General features: G+C 44.4%; 1 long non-coding RNA gene across 1 annotated transcript; it reads right to left on the bottom strand.

Annotated features, from left to right (window-relative positions):
- Window positions 1-4212: 4212 nt before the first annotated feature.
- LOC129740360 (uncharacterized) lies at window positions 4213-4916 on the bottom strand. The gene is made up of 2 exons (XR_008736211.1): window positions 4529-4916; window positions 4213-4472 (listed from the first exon to the last, which is right to left on the bottom strand). It is a non-coding gene; the product is annotated as an uncharacterized LOC129740360 (long non-coding RNA).
- Between the last annotated feature and the right edge of the window lie 18413 nt (window positions 4917-23329).

Consider the following 23329-nt stretch of genomic DNA (forward strand, 5'->3'; position numbering starts at 1 on the left):
CCGCGCCGATCCTCCGGTGCATAGGGCCGTGGTAAAAGACCTCCATTGTTGACGATCCGGAGCCAGCGTCTTCACCTGGTCCCAGTCAAGATTCTCGTCGACAGTTCGGATTTCAGCGGCTAGGCTTCGCCGCCACGAATTTCTGGGTCTGCCTCTACTTCGATGACCTTCTGGATTCCAACCTAGCGCCTCTCTGCAAATCTCGTTTTCATCTCTTCGCAGCGTGTGCTCAATCCATCTCCACTTACGTTCCCGAATCTCGATTTCTAGCGCCTTTTGATGACACCGGCGATGTAGTTCCTCATTTGAGATCCAGTTGCCAGGCCACCAAGCGCGGATGATATTCCGCAGGCAGCGGTTTACAAATACTTGCAGTTTTCGCGTCGTTACCGCATATGTGCACCAAGTTTCGCACCCGTACAGCAATACGGATTTGACGTTTGAGTTGAAGATTCGGATTTTTGTTCGTAGAGAGATCTGGCGTGACCGCCAGATGATTCGGAGACTCGCAAACGCAAATCGGGCCTTTCTGATCCGTGTTTCGATGTCTTTTCTGGTACCACCATCAGGCGTAATCTGACTACCAAGATACTGGAAGCACTCCACTTTCTCAATTTGTTGCCCAGCTACCATGAAACTGGAGGGATTTTCTGTGTTGATCTCCATCGACTTGGTCTTTCCGACATTGACTTTGAGACCTGCTGCCTTGGAACTTTCGGTGAGGTCGTCGAGTTTGCTCTGCATGTCCGGTTGTGTTTGGGCGAGCAAAACAATATCGTCAGCCAGGTCAAGGTCGTTCAGTTGCTCCATTGTTGAAGGATTCCACGGCAATCCTCGGTTCGGTGCACAGTCAATCGATCCAATCAGAGTCTCATCCATTACGATTAGAAAAAGTAGCGGTGATAGAATACATCCTTGTCTCACTCCAGCAGTTACCGGGATTGGTTCGGACAAGACACCGTCGTGCAAGACCTTGCACGAAAATGCCTCATACTGTGCTTCGATGAGATGGACTAGTTTCTCTGGGACCCATCGTCGCCTTAGAGCCGCCCAGATGTTTTCATGGTTAAGTCGGTCGAATGCTTTTTCGAAATCAACGAACACCAGCAGAAGAGAGTCCTGGAATTCGTTGATTTGTTCCAGTATGATTCGTAGCGTTGTGATGTGGTCCACACATGATCGTCGAGATCGGAATCCAGCTTGTTGCCGTCGGAGTGTAGCGTCTATTTTCTCCTGGATCCTGTTCAGAATCACTTTGCAGAGTACTTTGAGGGTTGTACAGATCAACGTTATGCCTCGCCAGTTACCGCACTCTGTCAGGTCTCCTTTCTTCGGGACCTTTACGAGGATACCCTGCATCCAGTCGGCCGGGAATGTTGCAGTATCCCAGATGTCAGCGAAAAGACGGTGCAACATTTGTGCTGATAGGGCAGGGTCGGCTTTCAGCATTTCAGCAGGGATGCAATCGATCCCAGGTGCTTTGTTGGATTTCATGTTTTTGATTGCCGCTTCTATTTCAGCCAGCGAGGGCGCTTCCGAGTTGACGCCATTTATGCGACTTACTGTTGGCGCTTCGAGCTGCGGGTTTTGTTGGCCATCGCTGTTCGTGACTCGGAAGAGTTGTTCGAAGTGCTCAGTCCATCGTTTGAGCTGATCTGTTCGATCGGTCAATAACTGACCTGTTCGGTCTTTTAGCGGCATTCTTGCATTAGTCCTTGCACCGCTGAGGCGGCGAGAAATGTCATACAGTAATCGGATATCTCCATTGGCGGCGGCTCTTTCTCCCTCTTCGGCTAGGGAGTTTGTCCAGGCTCTCTTGTCTCGTCTACAAGCTCGTTTAACTGCCTTTTCCAGCTCCGCATATCGTAAGCGGGCGGCTGCTTTGGCTGACCCTGTACATGCCTGCTCAATTCCGACTTTCGCCTTTCTCCGATCATCGACCATCCTCCAAGTTTCATCCGACATCCATTCACTCCTTCTTCCACAAACATTACCTAGAGTACCATGGCTCGTCGTGATAAAGGCATTCTTGATTCCACACCACTGTTCTTCGACTGTTCCGTCTGTCGGCAGCTCCGAGGCTCGGGATTCTAGCTGTTCAACGTATGCCCTTTTCACCTCTGGATTCTCCAACCGGCGGACGTCGTATCGACACCCGACTTTCTCCTCGCGCCGTTGGACACGTGCAACTCTCAATCGTATCTCGCCAAGGACGAGGTGATGGTCAGATGCAATGTCTGCGCTTCGCTTGTTGCGGACATCAAGAAGGCTCCTTCTCCATTTTCGGCTGATGCAGATGTGGTCAATTTGATTTTCTGTTCGGCCATCTCGGGATACCCAAGTGACCTTATGTGCTGGTCGATGGGGGAAGAGCGATCCACCGATCACCATGTTGTTGTTGCCACAAAATTCTACAAACAGCTCTCCGTTTTCGCTCATCTGTCCTAGGCCATGGCGCCCCATGATGCGCTCAAGGTCCTGATTGTCGGAGCCAATCTTTGCGTTGAAGTCGCCCAAATGGATTTGAATGTCACCCTTCGGAATTCTCTCAACCACGCTGTTCAGTTGACTGTAAAACTGCTCTTTCTCCTGCAAGTCGGCAACGTCAGTTGGCGCATAACACTGGACCATTGTAAGGTTTCTAACCCGTGTTCTAAATCTGGCTAGGATTATTCTTTCGTTTATCGGTTCCCATCTAATGAGGGCCGCGTAGGCCTGCGGGCTTAACAGGAAACCAACTCCTCGTTCCCGAGTAGCATGTTCTCCTCGTATGCCAGAGTAAAGCAGGACTTGCCCGGATTGTGTCTTGTGTTCTCCAGTATTAGGCCAACGGACTTCGCTCAGTCCCAGAATTTCAAGCTTGAGGCGGCTAGCCTCTCTAGCAAGTTGTTCCAGTTTGCCTTGTTGGGCAAGGGTTAAAACATTCCAAGTTCCAATTCGTGTCCGTGTTTTCATGCTAAAAGTCGTCGCCAAAGTTCCAGGTCGGTCATTTCTTTCGGATTCCGTAACAATTTCAAATCGGGAGCAGTAGGTTGTTAGCCTAAAGTCCCTATCCCGCGATGGGGCTGCCATCTTGGACTTAGCTGGCGGGAGCCGCATTTCTTAAATTCATCCGCTTGCTGCAAGACAGACGCTGTTTGAGCCGCCCCTGACCTGGAGAACAGACGCTCGGTTGTTGTTGCACGCCGCCCCTGACCTGGGGAACAGACGCGTGCGGCCACCTTCTCAGTCTGCATGCGACCAAAGCATCCACCGGGGTTGGGTACCCGATCTCCGCTTAGGTTACTCGCACCCCAGCCGGCACCGCGGGGAGGTAGAGATAGGAGTTGTGAATAAGAGGTGATATGACCACTATGGGGTCTCGTGTTGCACATTATCCACCGTTTACCAGCCGAATTTTGCGTTCCCGCCATTGAATGTGTAAGCGTTCCTAGTCTGTCGGAGGATGTTGCAGTGATCTTGTTGTAAATTTATTTAAATAACGTTGCCGTGGTGTTCGTGGGGTTTAAGGGTTTCTCTTTGGTGAGGCAGTTCACAAAGCCACCCTAACCCAGTGAACGACAAAGCGAAAATGTTCGTTCTGCAACCCGCCACCAGAGGACCGCTGGAAGATGTGAGCCGCATATGGAGCGAATTGGCGAAGGGGCGAAATGATCGGGCAAAGCGAAAACAGACGCAGACGAGGGCAATGAACGGTAATGGGGTTAAAGCAGGTCAAGACGGAAATGGTCATAGACTTTGCCATTAGTTCGCGAACGCATTCAGAGATCTCACGCAAAAATTCAGAGATCCTCTAATTAGTTGAAATACAGAAACGTGTCGTGTTTTGTTCTTCCCGTTAAAATTGTGGAACAGGAACTACCACCCGCAGAAGAGTCCCAGAAGAAATCTATTCACGCAGAAAAATATATTTTAGAAACAATAAGATTTCGAACGAAAATAATAAAATTTTTGGTTGGGAAAAAGCACAAATATATTTTTGGCCACATTGAATAAAAGTATCGATTTGATTTGAACTTATCGATTGATTGAAAACGAAATACCCCCTTTTTGAAAATGATCCATCATACTTGTCAAAATAATAAAATAATTTTGGGTAAAACACACAAAATTTTTTTAGGCTATTATTAAAAAGAATAGGAGGTTAAAAATTAGCGATTTTGTATGATTTGAATTCATTTCTTTTTTTTTTCAATTCAAACGAAAGCAAAATTGTTGTTGATTTTCGGATTTATTGATTCGGTTTCAATTAATTTTATTTATGCTTAATTTATTCGCATTAAAATGCCTTTTTTACATTGGAAATTCTTCTTGTGAGGATGAGTATTGGCACGTTATGGCCAACTTATCCTCACTAATCGCTAGCCAACCCACGTTATGTTGTAGCTGCTGGACAAAAGTAATGGTCCGCCTTTCTTTTAGAACGCACCGATGTAATAGGTAGGGTGCTCCGCATGTTAATCCGACTGTTCCTTAAAAATTAAAAACAAATTAGTATCTCACTTAATCTTTAATTTATGATACAAACCTGTTAGATGAGTGCATGGTGGATCAAATTCGGAGGGTTCCGGCCGCACCGACGAATGAGAATCGTGCTCGGCAGTCACAGGGGTTTCAAAAAATTGTTTCGGCTGCTGCTGCTCGCTGTTCCAATGAGAAATTTTTTTAATATTTCCTCGAAAATTTTTCTTTTTTTTTCTTTTGTTTTTCATTTTTAGTCTCACTACACGTTCATTGAAATTAACCGATTTATGGTTTCGAACTAAACCAAATTTAATTTTTAAGTAATAAAAAAGGAGTGTGTAAAAATTACAATATTTTATTGTTATTTCTGATCGATTTTTTAGTGAAAGCTATCAAGAAATATGCATTGAAAATGTAAAATAAAATAACAAAACGTTTTGTTGAAACCAACCCCCTTTCTTTTTCTGCGTGTTGGTGACAGACAATCACCCTTATTCTTGTTTACGGCGTATCTGTCGTTCGTTCGAACGGATACTTTCGATCGAATTCGAAAAAGCTATTCTTGTTTTCGTTCGAACGCGATACGTTCGATGATGGTGTTACCAGATGAACTTCGAAACATCTAAGCAATGTTGCCACAAAAATCTGTATCCATCAGTGTATCTCTTTCTGTTCCATTGAGATTCTTATGGACAAGAATGCGATAACTGAGGATAAAAAAAAATTTGACCTCGCTGCTCCAAAATGACAGCTCTTGGTGTAAACAAATGCATTTGAACTGTTGTGAAAAATAAATTTCGTCGGCCCGCGACGCGGAATACGTATTCGATGTATCCGATAACACGATTAAAAATTCGAAGTTTCGGTGTGCTGAGGGTGCTAATAAGTGATTCTAGGTTGTGTTCATCCGGTGAATTTTGGAAATGCTGTCGAAGACACCTATAGGAAGGAACAGAAGTGGCTGGGCCAGAATGATCTCGGCAACGAATTTAGCAACTATACCGTGGCCAGCAGCAACAACACAGTTCGATATAAAAGGATGTAAACATGTACCCCCGATGGTCGACGGTAAAAAAAAACCCCGAAAGCCAGCAGATGATAACGAAAGTGATTGGTGCTATTAGTGCCGTGGAAAAGCGTCCCTGCTGAAGTGTTTAACCATGAAGAATATAGTACATTTTGAATATTAAATTTTGTTTTCATTTCTATCCATTTCTATGGTTTTTTGAAGAATAAAAAGAAGTTTTACCCCCTAGCATTTCAGTTATTTTGAACCAAAACTTTCTCAACTTCACAAACGCTTCCGATTCGCGGCATCAGACTCGCGTTTGCGTTGCTGTTGTTCCTCTAGGATAAAGATGTATTTACATCAGTTTCGGAACTCGGTTTCGATATACAAATGGTATAAATAATTCTTCTAGTTAAAAAGCTGACCTATTAAAATTAATTTTTAGAAGTAAACAATTTTTTTTACCCCGCGAAACTAGAATAAATTATACATCCTTGGCACTCCACAACCGGTCTTATTAAATGGCAAAAATTCCCACCAACTGTTGGCTAGTTCGTTTTAAAACGAGATTTTTCTATGTTCAGTTTGTTCTCCTTTTTCTTTTTAATTTTTCACAAAGTATGTTTGCATCGTGTGAGTTTTTCAATCAAACGCAAGCGGTTCGCAACGTTTGACTTGCGTTTGTCAGGCGGTAGAAGAAATGCGTTCGATCGAAAACGAGAATGCATTCATTCGTTCGAACGAACGATGTTCGAAAGATCGAACTGTTTTTATACGTTCGAACGAAAACAAGAATACTAATTGGGGAAACTTTCGAACGAATGCGATTCGATCGAAAACCAGAATAAGGGTGAATATTAGAACTCCAGGTAATCCTACGCCATTTTACCGTTGCCCATAACCGTCCCCTGATTGGTTCCTGAACATTCATAGGACCCCGCTGTTTTGAGTTAAAATCTAAACTGACTCAATCCCAGAGCGTCTTGCGCGACGCCCTATAACGTCGACCAACAACCGCTACAACGTTGGTTTGATCTACACCGGTACCTGGTTCAGCACCCAAGGTGGGACCAGGTACGCCATTGCCACGCGCCGCTTCGCTTACCGTCGAAGACCCAACAGTGCCCGGTTCAGCACCCAAGGTGGGACCGGGTACACTCTGCGAGAACCAGCGGACCTCAAAGCCGACCTCAACGAACCCGAGCTCGACGCCGAAGGAGGAAGAAGGAGCACATTCCCGCTACTTTTCCCGCAACACAGCTAAAGGTCAGATAGAAGTAAGAAAGTGGTGGGTGGAATCCGAAAATAATAAAAGGAACCAATTTGCTAAGCCGAGGAGTTTTCCCTTAGATTTCCCGAACTTCCCTGCAACGTAGTATTTTTGTGGTAAGCGTGCCGACCCTAGGGATTGATAGGGGTTCACTGCACTTTCTATTGATTGGCTAACAGCCAGTCTTACACTTTGGCGCCCAACTAAAACTGCCTTACCGTTACTAGTTGTAGGGGTTCCACCGGGATCCGTTGCAGAATTCTCTGGGAAAACATCCAGGCTTCCTTTAAATAATTTTTGCAGTAATTGGTTGAATTGCAAAACTCTCAACCGCTTTTGAAATTATTCCATGTCTTACAGAGGGGTTCTGAAGTTCAAATGAACGTTGAAAGCACGATTGATTAAAAATTTTATCGGAGTGAAGTTGAATAAGTATTTGTTTAAAAATTGGAGCAGTTTTTATCTGTATGGTGTGATGATTTGGTGTGACGATCTGTGATACTAATAGTAAAACAACCAAAAATTAAAATAATTTATTTGGCCTAGAATAACTTAGAATTACACTTTTAACATGTTCTAATTCAGTGGATGTTCTTATAATTTAGCACTTTTATAATATTTATTTTGATTTTAATTTATTATTGATCGTTTTGTGGTGTTCATGCAATTTCAATTTTATCATATCGACTTTATATTTATTAGCTTCTGTCATTCTAATTAAGATTTCTTTTGGCGTTCTCGTAGATTATTATCTATAGTATTTATTTTTGAATCGTCCGCAAGATGGAATCCCAGTTGCGAGAACAGTATTTTTCTATAAATCCAGCACATCTTTCTGATCACGAACTTGATCACGAATTGCGTATCCGCCGCATAAACGTGTCCGGAAGGGGGCGCGGCAGTAAGGAACGCTCATTACGAGAATGGTTGAAAGCTGAAAAAGAAAATGAAATCGTTGATTATGAAATTGTATGGGAAAAGGTAGAAGACGAAGTTAATGAATGTGGAGTTCAGTTAGATGAAATTAGAAATGCATTGAAAGGAAAAAAGGCTAAGAAAATTCCTGACCGTTTGTATAAGACCAGACTTTTGCATATTTATTCCAGGATGGAACGATTAAAAGTGCATGCTGTGAACGAAGATGACGTTAACAGCATTGGAATCATTGCTGTTGAGTGCACCAAACTTCTCAACATGTTCTTTTCAATCGTTTCTCCCATTCAAGAAATAAGACAAGCTGAATTAAGCTTAATAAATGAAAGCATGCAACCTGCCATTGAGAATCAAAATATGAATGAACAAGAAGATGATGAAGAAGTTATCAATGAGCGTGAGGAGTTTATCGATCGGGTTACAAACGCGAGTGAAGGACACGAACAGGCCGACTTTGAAAACAACTCATTCGACGCAGATCGGGAAAACACGTTAGGTTTATTAGACGAAAAGGATAAAGCCATAATCAAGCTCGTAGGCGAAAATAATAAACTAAAAACTACGCTTAGCCAACTGCTTGAGCGCATCTCGGCATTAGAAAATTCGATCGAGAAAAATAAGCCTGCGACTTATGCAACCATCAAAAAGTCGAGCAGTTCGGTAGGTTCGGTAACTAACAGCGTTGCGAAACCAAAAAATTTCGAAGATTGGTTGAAAGTGAAAGGTGCTTCTAATTCGAGTATAGTCGAGAAAATTAAACCTACAGTGACGCACGAAAGTGTTGAGAATATGTCGGTAATAAATTCACGTCGCGATCGCTTCCCCATTCATAAATGGACGGTTCGATATGATGGGATGGATAACGGGAGAAGAATCAATGAATTCTTGAAGGAAATCGAATTCAATGCTAGGTCTGAGGGGTTTTCAAAAGCTGAATTGTTTGCGTCTGCGCACCACCTCTTCACGCGTAAGGCTCGGTCCTGGTTCATGGAGATCAACGGCTCCAATGAATTAGGTTCATGGGACAATCTCGTGAAGGAACTCAAAAGCGAGTTTATGCCGGTAGACATGGACTACCAATACGAGCGGTTAGTCAACGCGCGAAGACAAGGGCCGCGCGAAAAGTTTCAAGACTTTTACCTTGATGTTGTCCGTATTTTTCGTTGTATGTCCGAACCGTGGGATGACCGTCGTAAATTTGAAACCTTGTTCCGTAACACCACACAGTAAATCAAAATCACCGAGTTCGGTAATTTAGTTTACAGAACCAGTTCTGTAAATCGAAATTTTTCGGTAATTGATTAATTTGACGTCTTGTTTTTATCGAACCTCGTTAATCGATTTACGATTCACCGAAACTCGTTTATTTAAATGTAAACAAATCTATTTGCAAGTTATTTTCGGTAAAAAATTGCCGAAAACTGTAAAGTAATACTGAAAACAGCTTCGCTGTCAAGTCAAACTTCAAATTTCTTTTTCAATTCCCTCTCACTCTTGCAATCGTATTGAATGGTCTCGAGTTTGCTGTGTGCGCGAGCGGGATGCTAATTTATATCCAAGCAATCGTCGCCATTTTTGGAAAGTTAACTTCCCGGTGATCAGCAGCGAAGGAGCAGCAGGTTTCAACATCGGATTGAGAAAAACCGTCCCCGAAGCAATCTATTTATGCAACAACGGCAAAAATAGGCCTGCCAGCACAACTCGGTCGGTAAGTCCGTAATTCAGAAAAAATGGATTATTCCTTAGCAGTTTTTTTCTTTATTTTATAAAACCGCGAAAACAACAGCAGCTAAAATCACTCCCAATAAGACCGAAGAGCCGATAAAATTGGTGGCTCCCGTGAAGCAGCAGAAAAATTGACAGCAGAATGGACTTCTTCCAACGCACCGTGAACAAAAAGAATCTTGACTTGTTTCAAGAATGCTAGTTCCGTGAAATGGTTAAAAATAAAATTAATAAAAATTGTTTTTTTTATCTAGCAAAATCCAATGGAATCCTGGATAGTTAAATAATGATGGTCATTTGATCCTGGGAGGCGCCTCAGCAAAAAAAAGTTACTTCGGACGAGCCCCGAGCTCAAGAGCATAAACAACAACAACACAGAAAATTTTACAGTTTTCGGTGAAATTACCAAAAACTGTTATTTTATCGGTAATTTCTTACCGGAATCTGAAATTTAGTTTCTGGTAGAATATTACCGACAAAATTACATTTTTGGGTAATAATTTACCGAAAAAGTTTTCTTATTTCGGTAATGAATACCGATTGTTCGGTAAAACTAACCGATATTCTGATAAAAATTACAGGTATTTCGGTAAAATCTACCGGTTGCTCGGTAAATATTACCGAAATTTTACAGTTTCTTTGTAAAAACATTACTGTATTTCGGTAATTTTTACAGATATTTCGGTAATAATTTCATGTATTTTGATAGTAATCGCAGGTATTTCGGTAAACTCTACTGGTTTTTTGGTATTTATTACCGAGCTTTTGTAGTTTTTTTTGTCAATATTACCGGCCTTTCGGTAATTATTACAGGTTTTCCGGTTCAACAATACCGGTTGCTCGGTCATATAACGGAGCTGTCACGTTGACAACTGTCAAAATTTTGACAGTTGATCTTAGATATGATCAGACGAGTTCCAGTAATTTTTTACCGAAAAAGGTCTGTAATATTTGACAGCTGTCACTTCTCTGCCATGAAAAAATTACCGAACAGTTTAACGAACTCCACATGTTAGGATTTCGGTAAAAAAATTACCGAACTCGGTAATTTTCGTTTACTGTGCAGGGAAGATTGCAGAACTGCGATGTTGGCTGCCGGAATAAACTCGATCGCTAAAATGAGAGAGTTCGGTAAGCAATTTGATGCAATAAATTGGTACATTTATGCCAGAAAAGAAAATCGATTTTCGGGGAGATCGAATGCGGAAATCGAAGAACTTAATTTTCAAAGAAATTGGACGGAAAACACAAACAAAAATGAGCAACGGTTTAAGAAAAATAATAATAGTTATTCAAAAAATTACAATAATAATTACAAATCAATTCAAAATTCTAATTTTGCTCCTAAACCGTTAACAAATCATGAATCGCGAGGAACAGAACAGTTTTCTCAAAGTTCCAAATCTTATAATTCAGGAAACTATTCTCAAAGGAACCAAAATCCAAGTACCAGTGGGATTGATCCGATTCAAAGAATAGTTAAATCCTATATACCAATAAAAAGAGGCTTTTGTTTCAATTGCCATGATCAAGGCCATGATTTTCGCGATTGTGAGAAACCTCGGAACATTTTCTGCTGGGCTTGTGGTTTTCCTGGTTTTGCCACCTCAGAGTGCCCTTATTGTGACTCAAAAAACTTAGGAAAGGCTGCTCAGTGAGGCAAAGCAGTCAAGATAACTCGTTAAGGCCTCAAGTTCCTGTTTCAAATGACCCAACAGACATTCTTCAACAATTGGGTTATGCGAAAGTGATGAATCACGCTGAAGTTGACGAGATTGCCACGCTGCTCATCAACGTAAGCAATGATGCAAGACCTTTCGCAAAAATCCAATTATTGGGGATTGAACTGATAGGTCTTTTGGACAGTGGAGCTGCACGAACGGTTGTAGGTTTTGGGACAAGAAAAATCATTAAATTGTTAAACTTAAATCTGGCACCAGCAATCATTAATTTAAAAACAGCTTGCGGAGAAGAATTGGAAATTTTAGGATGTGCTGATGTTCCAGTAACTTTCAACAATACAACAAAAATCCTTAATTTAATTTTCGCCCCAAGCCTCAAACGTAAGTGCATTTTGGGGTACGATTTTTGGCAGAAATTTGGGATCATTCCGTCTATTCAAGATCTGGCAACAAATATTGAGAATGACGAAGATTTCGAAATTTTAGAAATACATGAAGAACTCACACGAAACCAAACAGAAAAATTGGAAAAAATTAAGAAAATGTTTTTTCACGCGGAAGAAGGAAAGTTTGGGAAAACCAACGTGCTGGAGCACGTAATAGAATTTAAAAATGAATTCAAGGATTCTCCCCCCATCAGGCAAAACCCCTACCCTTGGAGTCCTCAAATCCAGAGCAAAATTTATGAGGCGCTGGACAAATTATTGAAAGATGGTATTGTAGAACCTTCAAACTCCGATTGGTCCCTCCCGATTATACCAGTCGCTAAGAAGGATACATCAGAGGTAAGAATTTGCCTCGATGCTCGAAAACTCAACGAGCGCACCAAAGGAGATGCCTACCCATTGCCGCACCAGAACCGAATTCTGAGTCACCTAGGTCCAGTGAAGTACCTTTCTACCATAGACTTGTCTCAGGCTTTTTTCCAAATTCCGTTACACACCGAGTCCCGAAAATACACGGCATTTTCGGTCCCTGGAAGAGCACTCTTCCAGTGGACACGTTGTGTGATGGGGTTATGTAACTCGCCAGCCACTTTGAGCAAGTGTATGGATAGAATTCTGGACCATGGTGCTCTCGAGCCGTCAATATTCGTGTATCTGGACGACATTGTGGTAGCATCTCAAACATTTGAGGAACACGTTGCACGCCTTGAGGATTTAGCTGGACGATTAAAAAGAGCTAATTTATGCATAAATTTAAAAAAAATCCAAATTCTGCTGCCAACAATTGCCGTATCTTGGGTACATCTTATCTCAGGATGGTTTACGGCCTAATCCCGATCGCGTACAAGCGATCGTTGGATATCAGGTTCCGAAATCGATAAGACAACTCAGACGATTCCTCGGTATGACCAACTACTACCGTAGGTTTATCGAAAATTTTAGTGAGATAACGGCACCTCTTACTGACTTGTTGAAGAACAAGCCAGAGAGGGTGCAGTGGACCACGGCAGCAGATGCGGCTTTCAAGGCAATAAAAGATCGCCTCATATCGGCGCCTGTGATGGCCAATCCAAATTTTGCGCTTCAATTTACCGTCCAAACCGACGCAAGTGATTCGGCTATCGCAGGTGTCCTTACTCAGGTGCAAGACGGCCAAGAAAAGGTTATCGCGTACCATTCAGAAAAATTGAAAGGGGCTGAGCTGCACTACCACGCGGCTGAAAAAGAAGGACTAGCTGCACTTCGCTGCATTGAAAAATTCAGGGGCTACATTGAGGGAACCAAATTCATTTTGATTACCGATTCGTCAGCCCTGACTTTTATAATGCGTGCGAAGGTCGTCCTCCCGATTAAGCCGCTGGAGTATCACGCTTCAGCAATTTCAAATGGAAATTCGCCACCGCAAAGGTAAGGAAAACGTGGTACCTGACGCCCTTTCCCGATCAATCGAAATGCTAGATTCTGATTCCGAGGATGCATGGTACAAAAAATTGTGCATTGAAGTTCAAAAAGATCCAGAAAAATACATGGACTTCAAAATTGTCGATAACAAACTTTACAAATTCATAACAGCAAAGACAGACACGATGGACTACCGTTATGAATGGAAACAATGCGTCCCTGCCTCTTTGAGAAATCAAGTTTTGGAGAATGAACACGATAAGGCTTTACATATAGGTTACGATAAATGCGTAGAAAAGATCAAACGCCGCTTTTACTGGCCACGCATGTGTGGCGACATACGCAAGTACATTGCGAAGTGTGTATTGTGCAAACAGAATAAGCACTCAACCACTTCGAGCGTGCCTGAAATGGGAAAGCAGAGAATCGCCAACAGGCCCTTTCAGCTCATTTGCATGGACTACATCCAATCTCTACCGCGAAGCAAGCAAGGCAATAGACATTTGTTGGTTATCATGGATATCTTTTCAAAATATTCCTTGCTTGTCCCCGTTCGGAAGATTTCGAATGTAAATCTGTGCAAAGTGCTGGAAGAGCAATGGATCAGGCGATTCTCAGCCCCCCAAATTATTATAACAGATAATGCAAGTACGTTTTTATCGAAGGAGTTCAATAATTTTGTCCAAAAGTACGAAATCCAGCATTGGACTAACTCGCGCCATCATAGCCAAGCGAATCCCGTGGAGCGCGTGAACCGTACGATCAATTCTATGATTCGATCGTACGTAAAAACGGACCAAACATTATGGGACACACGAATATCCGAGATTGAATTCGTTCTTAACAACACAATTCATTCGTCCACAAAATTTAGTCCGCATTGCGTCATTTTTGGTCATGAAATATTGTGTCGCCAGTCCAGCGCTGTAAAATCAGTTGAGCGACAATGGATTTTTCTCAGAGTAGGTAAGTTAAACCTAACGTCGGAAGTAGTGCGCTGGAATCGTACGGTGACCCGCCATCCAGCGCACTACTTCCGACGTAAGGTTTAACTTACCTACTCCGAGAAAAATCCATTGTCGCTCAACTGATTTTACAGTTTTTCCCTGTAACGACAATAGTGACAAAAGGCTCCGATCACCGACTAGAGTCCATCGAGGATCTAACCGAGGAGCAACGAATGGAAAAATTCAGAGGCATAGGAAAAAAAATCAAAGACTATTATGGAGGCTTTACTACTGGGGACGATGCCACCAGATAAAGCTGATAAAAATTCGCAAACATAAACAAAGCAACATCAATGGTGGTTGCATAATTTCGGATGACCCATTTTGTTATTTTCCCCCCATAAAAACAATAATTTAAAGCGACTTACGTGCTGTGTTGCTTCGTTGATCTCGTTGGCTTCGATGCATGCAGGTTGGCAGTGGCGAGTTGAATTTCATGTCCCGGTTTTCTCCGCCTCGAATCGTCGAACTGATTCCCGTGTGTTCCTCTCTGACCTGATCGGAAATTCTCTGGGGACGGATGCTTGGAAGATGCATGAATGCACCTTGCCCCGGTGCACGCTTGAGGCGCACAGCAGGATCCGCACCACCCGCTATTCACTTGCTGCAATCGGTCGACCAATGTGTTGCACTTTTCTGCGTGCTTCCGTTGAGCTGTTGTTGAAATCGTTCCAATTTTCTGCTGGCGATGAGAACAGCGCGAAACGCTCTGTAAGTGCACTTCCGGCAGTCGATGAGGACAGAGCAGGTCGCCCTGTGGGTGCACTTTCGGCTGTCGATGAGGACAGAGCACTCTTTGCCTTCCTTTCCTGTTCCTTCTTCTCGCAGGATCCTCGCACAACTCCGACACACGACAAATAACCCAGCAATCGATGCCGAGCTTCGATTTCCGTAGCAGAACCACGTTTGTTCCTCGTGCACTAATGGTCATCAAGGCCAAAGAAACGCCGAGCCGCGGGGGCCACACAGGCGCACTTCCGGAAACCTTCCGGGAAACCAACAGTGCACTTTCCTTTTCCGCTAACCGCCGAGGATGCGGTGCAATCGGTACCTTCCGAACGAAGCACTGCTGTGGCAAGTCAAAATAATATTCAGGAGCTGGCCAGTGTGTCGCTCCGAAAAGTTCCGAAGAAATGACAAACTTCCACAAAACGTGGCCTTCAGCACACAAAGCCGTAACAAGAGGCTCAAACCGGACTTTCCGGAACGGGCTTCAAACCTGCCTCAAATGGCGGTAAACTATTGGCCGATAAACGTAAGCCCGGAACAATATCTTCCGTAACAAAAAAAAGGTCGCTTTGACCCCTTTTCTTCGTGTTTGCTAATGGCTTGGCAAACAGGTCACACCGTAACCGGGTGCTGGCTCGGTGTTCCGGTGAGCGTTATCTTGCTTCCGGCTTCTTCTCACGCTCGAAGAGATCGCCTGCCCACGAGTTGCCTCCTAGCAGCTTTGTTCCTTTTCGGCGGCCGAATTGAGCACTTTCGAGTGCCAGTATTGCCGGGATCGTGCCGCTTGCTGATGGAGCAAAATCTTCGGCGTAGCCGATCAGCGCGGAAGTTGCAGCCGTTTTTTCCACCACCACTTTTTTTTTTACTCTTCTTCTCACGGAAGCAAGAACTTGACAGCACAAATGTTGCCAACTTTCAAGCGTCTATTTTTCTGTCCACGGATGCAAGTTTTTCACGTTCCGAATCCTTTTCTGATTTGTTTGTTTATCTTTGGCCAGGGGTGTGTGAATTCGTTCAAATCTTGATTGCACGCTTCTTATTGTTTATGGGGAAATGGGTAAATTCTAAATAGTTTGCGACTTCGCTCGAATATCGTATCTGAATAATAACGAAAAGTATTAAATGTAACACAACATTGCTGCTTTGGTAGAAATTTTCATGGATCATGACAGGGATCCATGAAAATTTCTTACCTCTCTATGAATTCGATGGAGTTTAACGACTTCTTTCCGATTCAATCTCGGAAACAATACACCTTCTAGATAGGTGTCTACAGCTCAATAAACAAACTCAATACAAACGGTACTCAAAACCAACTAATCTTGGCAAATATTCAAATACAAAAACAACTCTAAGCCATCAAATCATGGCAGATTGTGTCGGTAGGCACCAGCAGATCTGGCAAATTTTCCATCGAATTCTGCGAAAAATCAACAATATTACTCTCACTTCAGCAGCTTACAAATATCCTAGATCTAATAGCCATTGTAATGAAGAATGACTGAGATCTTACGAGTAGGACTTAACAAAACAAAACTAGGCGGTACTGGTATACTGGTTAAACGAAGCAACAGAAGTCTAGGGAGAAGAGGGATTTAGTCCTCTAAGTTACGAAGAGCCCAAGATAGAGGTTTTACCGCGCCTCCAGATCGCGTTCCTTTTGAATTGTCTTGGCAACCCCCTTTGACAACTGTGCATGATCCTTAACATACGATTTTAATACGATTTCGCATTTATAGAAGACAGTTTTACTGTCGGCACTTATTCTAAACGATGCTCTATTGTGTATTAATGGCTTTGACCGTAGTAGGTCTTTTGGCTTTTATAGGGGATGTTGGGAGATTGTTTTTTGTTTCAACGACCAATTTCTTGATCGGGAGTCTTAATCGGGAAGTCTTGATCGGGTGTTTGTTGGCAGAAGGTATAGTCTTGATCGGGTAAGTCTTAATCGGGTCGTCTTAATCGGGTGGTTTTGATCGGGTAGTCTTGATCCGGTGGACTTGATTGGGTGGTCTTAATCGGGTAGTCTTAATCGGGAGTTCATGATTGGTTGAAGGTTGTCTCTATCGGGTTGTCGTAATCGGGATTGTTTATAGATGTCACTATTCGGTTTCTCTTTCATCCAGGATGCTTGGTCGAATTATGGTCCTCCGGACTAGGAGAAAGTCAAAAGGAATCTTGCAACCTCTTTCAAGCAACACTGGGCGTTGTCCTGTTGATACTGTGCTCGTTAAGCAGTGTCGTGTTTGTGGGACAAAATCGGATGTTGATGCTGCTGCGAATGATCTCCTTCAGACGGCGCCTTCTTCCGGAGTCGTCGAGCATGGCAGATAGTTGTGGATTTGACGATGGACGTATTTTTACATCGGCGATGGTCTTGTTGGTTACCTTGAGTAGCGGACATAGCTGGACTTGTTACTGTACTCTCGAGGAGGTAGATGAGAGATATTGCTCGCTGCGTTTTCCAGATGCACGATTTTTCCCGATCGGCCTAACGGTATTTCCTGCGCTGTTGCGCTTGGTTGACAGGCGTTGGCTGTGGTCATAGCTGGAGGTCTTGTATTGATTTGGAGATTGATAGGGTTGGTGGATGATCTCCTAGTTGTAGTAGTAACGACTGGCGTGTTTTCACCTCGGGAGGCTCTTGTTGACTACCTTGGGTAGCGGTCATAGCTAGATTAGATAGGCGTGTAGGTTTCGATAGTTAGCGAGAGAAAGTCGATATGGTAGTAGCGGCCGTCATGATGTCTACTCCTCACAACTTCTTCGCATAACTGTATTCTATGGTGCTGAATCCTCTTCTTGATGTCCTGACAATCCTTTCAATTGCAGCGACGTGGTGTTTGGAGCTGCTGTACTTGACTTTCCGAACATTCCAATATCCCGAACCTGGATGGGTTCTCTGTAATGGTGTGCAGCGCCTGGCTACGGTGGCTCACCAGTGCTACTATCCCCAGCGCTGCTACGCTGCTTCAAGATGACAGGATTGCATTCTGGACAATGAGTGGTGGCAATCCCACGCAAGGTTGCCAGCCCTCCCCAAATTCTGACGAACTTCCTGGCAGAGTTCTCAGAGTCCTTTCAGCCGACGCTGGTCCCGCGCAAGGCCGTTGTCTCCTTCATAAACGCCTTCTTCGTTGTGTTCGTCGGTGTCCTAGCGACGATTTAGCATCAGCTGTGCTTCATTGAGTTTTCGAATGGAAGAGTTCTGCATTATTTACTCCGAGTTGTTGGGGGCGAGGTTTCAAAGATGATTTTGGTCCTTCAGCCTTCTCCATTTCGTGTTTTGTGCTCCGAGTGAGCTTGTGGTCAGCGTTGTGGCTTACATAGCTTGAATATTTAATCAGGTTTGATGTCCTTCACATGGTAGCGCCCACGCTTTCCTGTGACGACATCCTCTAACATGTACAAATTCGCTCCCAGTTTCTCCTTCACGATGGCAGCGATGAACTTCGGATCCAGCTTCTTGTTTATATGGTCCGCCTTCGACGATAGTACAAACGAACGACGCCATACTAGCTCGCCTGGTTGGAACGAGACAATCCGCTTTCGTAGATCGTAGCGTTCCTTCGTTTTCTCGTGGTTCTTCTTGATTCGCTGCTGGATGAACTTGTGAATCCTGTTGATCGTGGACAACCGCATCTCCTGCGCGACCTTTGGATCATCTGACACGTTTAAGTCTTGCTGAGTGTATAGATCCGTATGCAGCAAAAGTTCCCGGCCGAAGTTGGCGAAGTGTGGGCTGACCCCAGTGGATTCGTGCTTCGCACTGTTGATAGCGGTGGTGATGGCTGCCAGATTCTTGTCCCATTCGCGGTGATCTTCCTCCAGCAAGGAACGAATACATGTAATGAGAACTCTGTTTACCCGCTCGGCGTTGTTGACCTGCGGTGCGTAGAATGCTGTCTTCATGTGGATGATGTTGTGACGGCTAAGCAGCGCTCGAAAGACTTGTGACTCGAACTGCTTCCCGTTATCCGACAGTACTATCCTCGGCCTAGAGAATTTCAGGAAGACCTTTTCCTCGAGAAATTCGACCATCTTGGTTGAATCGGCTGCCCGCATCGGGTGGGCAATGACGTATTTGGTGATCCAGTCGACGATGACCAGAAGAACTGTGTTGCCCTTCTTGGATCTTGTGAGCGGTCCGACGAAGTCGATGGATATTAACTCCCACGGCAGCTTTGCTGGCTTAAGTTTCCCCATCTGCGGCATCATTTGCTTGTTGGGAGCTTTGCTGGCTTTGCACGTAGCGCAAGCCTTCACGTAACGAGCGACGGTGTCCTGCATTTTCGGCCAATAATAGTGTTGTTGAAGTTTGTGCCATGTTTTGTAGAAACCTAAGTGCGCGGCTGATGGCGAATCGTGAAAACGACGAATCAATTCTGCTCGCTCTTCCTCTGGAACGATCTTCTTCCAACGATGACTGATGACACCCATTTCGTCTTTGACTTGGCAATTCTTGTAGAGTTCTTCGTTTGCTATTCGGAAGTCTGGATACTTTCCGCCTTGATTCTGCACCTGCGTGATGAGGTTTTTGTACCATGGATCGTGTACTTGCGTGATTGAGAAGACCAACGAACAAACTATCCTGGACAATGCGTCTGGAACGATATTACAGCTGCCTTTCCTGTATCGTATCTCGAAATCGAACGCGTTGAGCCTCAACAACCACCTGCTCATCAGGGCCGTTGGATTCTTCAAAGTCTTCAGGTAACTGAGGGCGGAATGGTCACAGTAGACCACAAAGCGTACTCCTTCGACGTAGCCACGGAACTTTTCAATCGCTCGTATTACGGCCAGACATTCCTTCTCAGTTACGGTGTATTTTCTTTCCGAAGAAGAGAGTTTTTGTGAAAAGTAGCAGATTGGGTGTTCGTCTCCGTCGATTGTCTGCGTCAACACGGCTCCAATTGCCATATCGCTGGCATCGCAAGAGATAGAAAATGTCTTCGTATAGTCCGGCATGGCTAAGACCGGAGCTGTTACTAGGGCTGACTTGAGTTTCAGAAAAGATTCCTCGGCTGCTGCTGTCCAACGAAACTTCGTTTTCGTTTTCGTAAGCTCGGTGATGGGAGCGGCAATACGGGAAAAATCGGAGATGAAACGACGGTACCACCCACACATTCCCAGAAACCGTTGGACTTCCTTCCTGGTTGTAGGTACGGGGAATTTAACAATACACTCTACTTTCTCGTCGTCCACCTTCCAGCCTCCTTCGCTAAGAATATAACCGAGATACTTTATCTGCTGGCGACAAAACTTGGACTTCTCGGCCGAAATAGTAAGCTTAGCTCTATGTAGTCTGGCTGCGACTTCCTTAAGAGCTGAGATGTGTTCCTCAAACGATTTTGAACATATGATGATGTCGTCTAAATAATGGAAGACGTACGGCTCCATGTCCGCGAACAAGTGAGTCATAATCCTCGCAAGACCTTGGCTGGCTGTGCAGAGCCCAAAAGGGACCACCTTAAATTGAAAGTGCCCTCGGGAAGGTACAGTAAATGCCGTCAGAGGCCTCGATTCCTTGTGAAGCGGCATTTGCCAAAAAGCATCTTTGAGATCTATCGACGATATGAATGAACAGCCTCCTAGATTATTGATAATCGAAGAAATCTGTGGGATAGGGTAGCCCTCGTTGACCATGATGGAATTTAGATGCCTTGCATCTAAGCAGACGCGGTAGTTCCCGTTTTTCTTCTTGACTGCCACAAGAGGGTTGTTCCATGGCGAGAAAACTGCCTCCTCGATAACATCCAATGAGATCATCCTGTCTACTTCGCGGTTGACCTCCTCCAGGACATACTGGGACATTGGGTAATATCGCTGCTTCCGTGGCGTGGCGTTGCCCACATCTATACGGTGTTCATAAAGCTCCGTTCTTCCCAATTTTCCCTCCTCGGCTTTCGGGAATAGCTTGATTGTCTCATTCAGTATCTGGCGTTGTTCTACCGATAGTTGCTTCATCGGCTCTGCTTCAAACTCTTGCTCATCAGTAATCATTGAGCAGCATACCGCTTTGACTCCGAACGTTTGCCAGAAGTTCATGCCCATGATGGCGCAGTCTGGCAGACTCGGCACCAGAAGGACTGGTAATATTTCATTCCGATTGTTATATGATATCGGTAGACGTGTGAAGTGATTGATTTTGTGTGGCGTTCCATCCGCTGTCTTGATGCCACCGTTCAGTGCTTCTTTTCGTAGTCCAAGCTCTTCTACAATCAGTGCTTTACTGCCACCTAGCAAAGAACAGTTCGCACCACTGTCCAACAAAGCTGTGATTTTCTTTCCTAGGATGTCCAGAACGGCGTGTGGACGATTGTCATGTCCGGGATTGATGATTATAGAGTTGATGTTTTGAAGGTCGGGAGGTATTGAAGGTTGATCGATGTGTTGCGAAGAATCTGGCCCTCCATCTACCACTTCCTCGCTGCGGCGTTTTCCGCTTCGCTGTTACAAACAAGACAGCTGCGTAACGTGTAACCTTTTCGACCGCATCGGTAGCAAAAAAGAATTGCCTGTGCCTTCGTGCAATCCGGAAACCTATGCCCCTGCTCATCGCAGTTCCAGCAAAGCGCTGGACGGTACGCTGTATGCTGAACAGGATCTAGATCGTACATGTTGCTGCCTGCTTGCTGAAGCTGCTGGTTCTGGAGCTGTGGTTGATAGTGCTGTTGGAATTGCCGTTGAAGCTGTTGCTGTTGAGGCTGCGGCTGTTGAGGCTGCTGCTGTTGTTGCTGCTGCTGCCGCGGCGCCCATTTAGCTTGCTGTTGCAACGGATGTTCTATTCGATAGTTCTCCGCTTGACTGCCTTGCCGATTCACCATGTTGTTCTGACCTGCCGAAGTTGTAGGCGGTTGCAGACGCTGATCCGGTCGCTGTAGAGAGTTTTGCTGCTGTAGCCCTGTAACGAAACGATTCGGTCTGCGCTCCAGTTGAAGCTTCATGGCACAAACTTGCTCGTACAACTGTTCGTATTTCTCCTGCCAATCGACGAAATCTTGTGAAGTCGTGTGCTCCTCTGCTTGGTGATAGGACGTAGTCGGCTGCTCCATTACCACTCGTTCTTGATTATCGGCTTCCACTGCGTGAACCCTGTTGAAACGCTGCTGTTGATGCTGCGTCGCTTGCGCACGACCTGGCGCGGGTGTAGCGAAGTTTGGTTCTAATAGAGCTGTATGGGGTATTGGAATCCTGCGTTGTCTGCTTAACAATAACCTGGTTTCATCGAAGTTGCTGCATACATCCAATAACTCCACCAGTGTTCTCGGTTGCCGTGCTGTAACAATGGTAGCGTACTCCATGTTCATGTTCTTCTTAACCATGAACATCATTTCCTCTTCGGTAAGTGGCGGTTCGATAAACCGAAATAATGTAGAAATGTCTCGGTAGAATTTGCCAAAAGGTTCATCCGGACCTTGATATCGGAAACTAGCTTCTTGACGCAGTATCTGTGCATATCCACTCGGCAAAAACTCACGACGAATCTCTCGCTTGAATGCTGACCACGAAAGAAGAAGACCTTGGGCTAACGCTCTGGAGTACCAATCAAGTGCGTCTTCCAACAGAAGGTGTTTTACTGAAGCAAGAATAGTTCGATCGCTAAGCCCTTCGGATCTGGCAAACGTCTCGACCCTGTCGAGGAAGATGTTGAGTGACGTCGTGTCCTTTTCACCCCGGAACTTGAACGGCCAGTTGTGAATCGCCTTCACCATTCGCTGCTCCTCATAACCGAAGCTTCTGCTGGAGTGTGGAGAACTGCCACCCAAATTTCGCTGCCTCCTCTGCCGATGTTGAAGATCCACACGCAGCTCGTCGATAACGTCTACGGATCTCAAACCCACTTCCGCTTCAATGTTGAAGTTCGTTGGACTCCGGACGTCCTCCTGCGCTTGCTGCCTTCCAGCTAACCCTTCGACCTGCTCTCGTGCTGGATTTTGTTGACCTGTGGCACCTCTACGCCGATTTGGAACCGCTTGACCCCAGCTAGGATTGTCGTCTTCATCTCTGCCTTCCGCTATTTCACTGCTAGGCTCACTCAATCTGCCACTTAAGTTTCCCGAATCACTGCGCACCACCTTGTTGACAGCACTGTTTATTTCGGAAATTAACATCTCGACCAAATCGCTCAAAATCTTCCGCGCTTCTTTTACCGAAGAGACCGGAGGTATTATTGACAAACGTTGCCGGTAATGTAACAATCTCGACCGAGTGCAAGCCATTTGCTCCGAGTTGCCATTCTGTATTGCCGAATCTACAAAACTTTTCAATTCCTGAAGCGCCATCTGACAGGCTTCAATATTTGATTCCGGAGACATCGCGTATTCAGAGCTAACGTAATTGGTTTCTCTTAATATGTCCTCTTGGACTAGTGCCTTCAATTTAACAACTTTAGCACGTCTGGTGCTAGAAGCCAAATTTGTCACATGGCGCAAGGCCAGTTCGTATGCAATTTCCTCATCATTGAGGTGAAATAATTCTATTTTAGAATTCATTTTGAATGGATCAATAACTAACCAGTAATTAAGTGTTACAACTATGGTCTAATGAAGAATGATACGATATTTTGAAAAAGAGCGGTAATAATATTCAACAAATAATGATGATTACTGATCAACAATAACAATCATCATAATCATAATAACTATAAGCATTTACACAAA

Source organism: Uranotaenia lowii, chromosome 1, assembly GCF_029784155.1.
Source record: "Uranotaenia lowii strain MFRU-FL chromosome 1, ASM2978415v1, whole genome shotgun sequence".
In the NCBI taxonomy this organism is placed as follows: Eukaryota; Metazoa; Arthropoda; class Insecta; order Diptera; family Culicidae; genus Uranotaenia; species Uranotaenia lowii.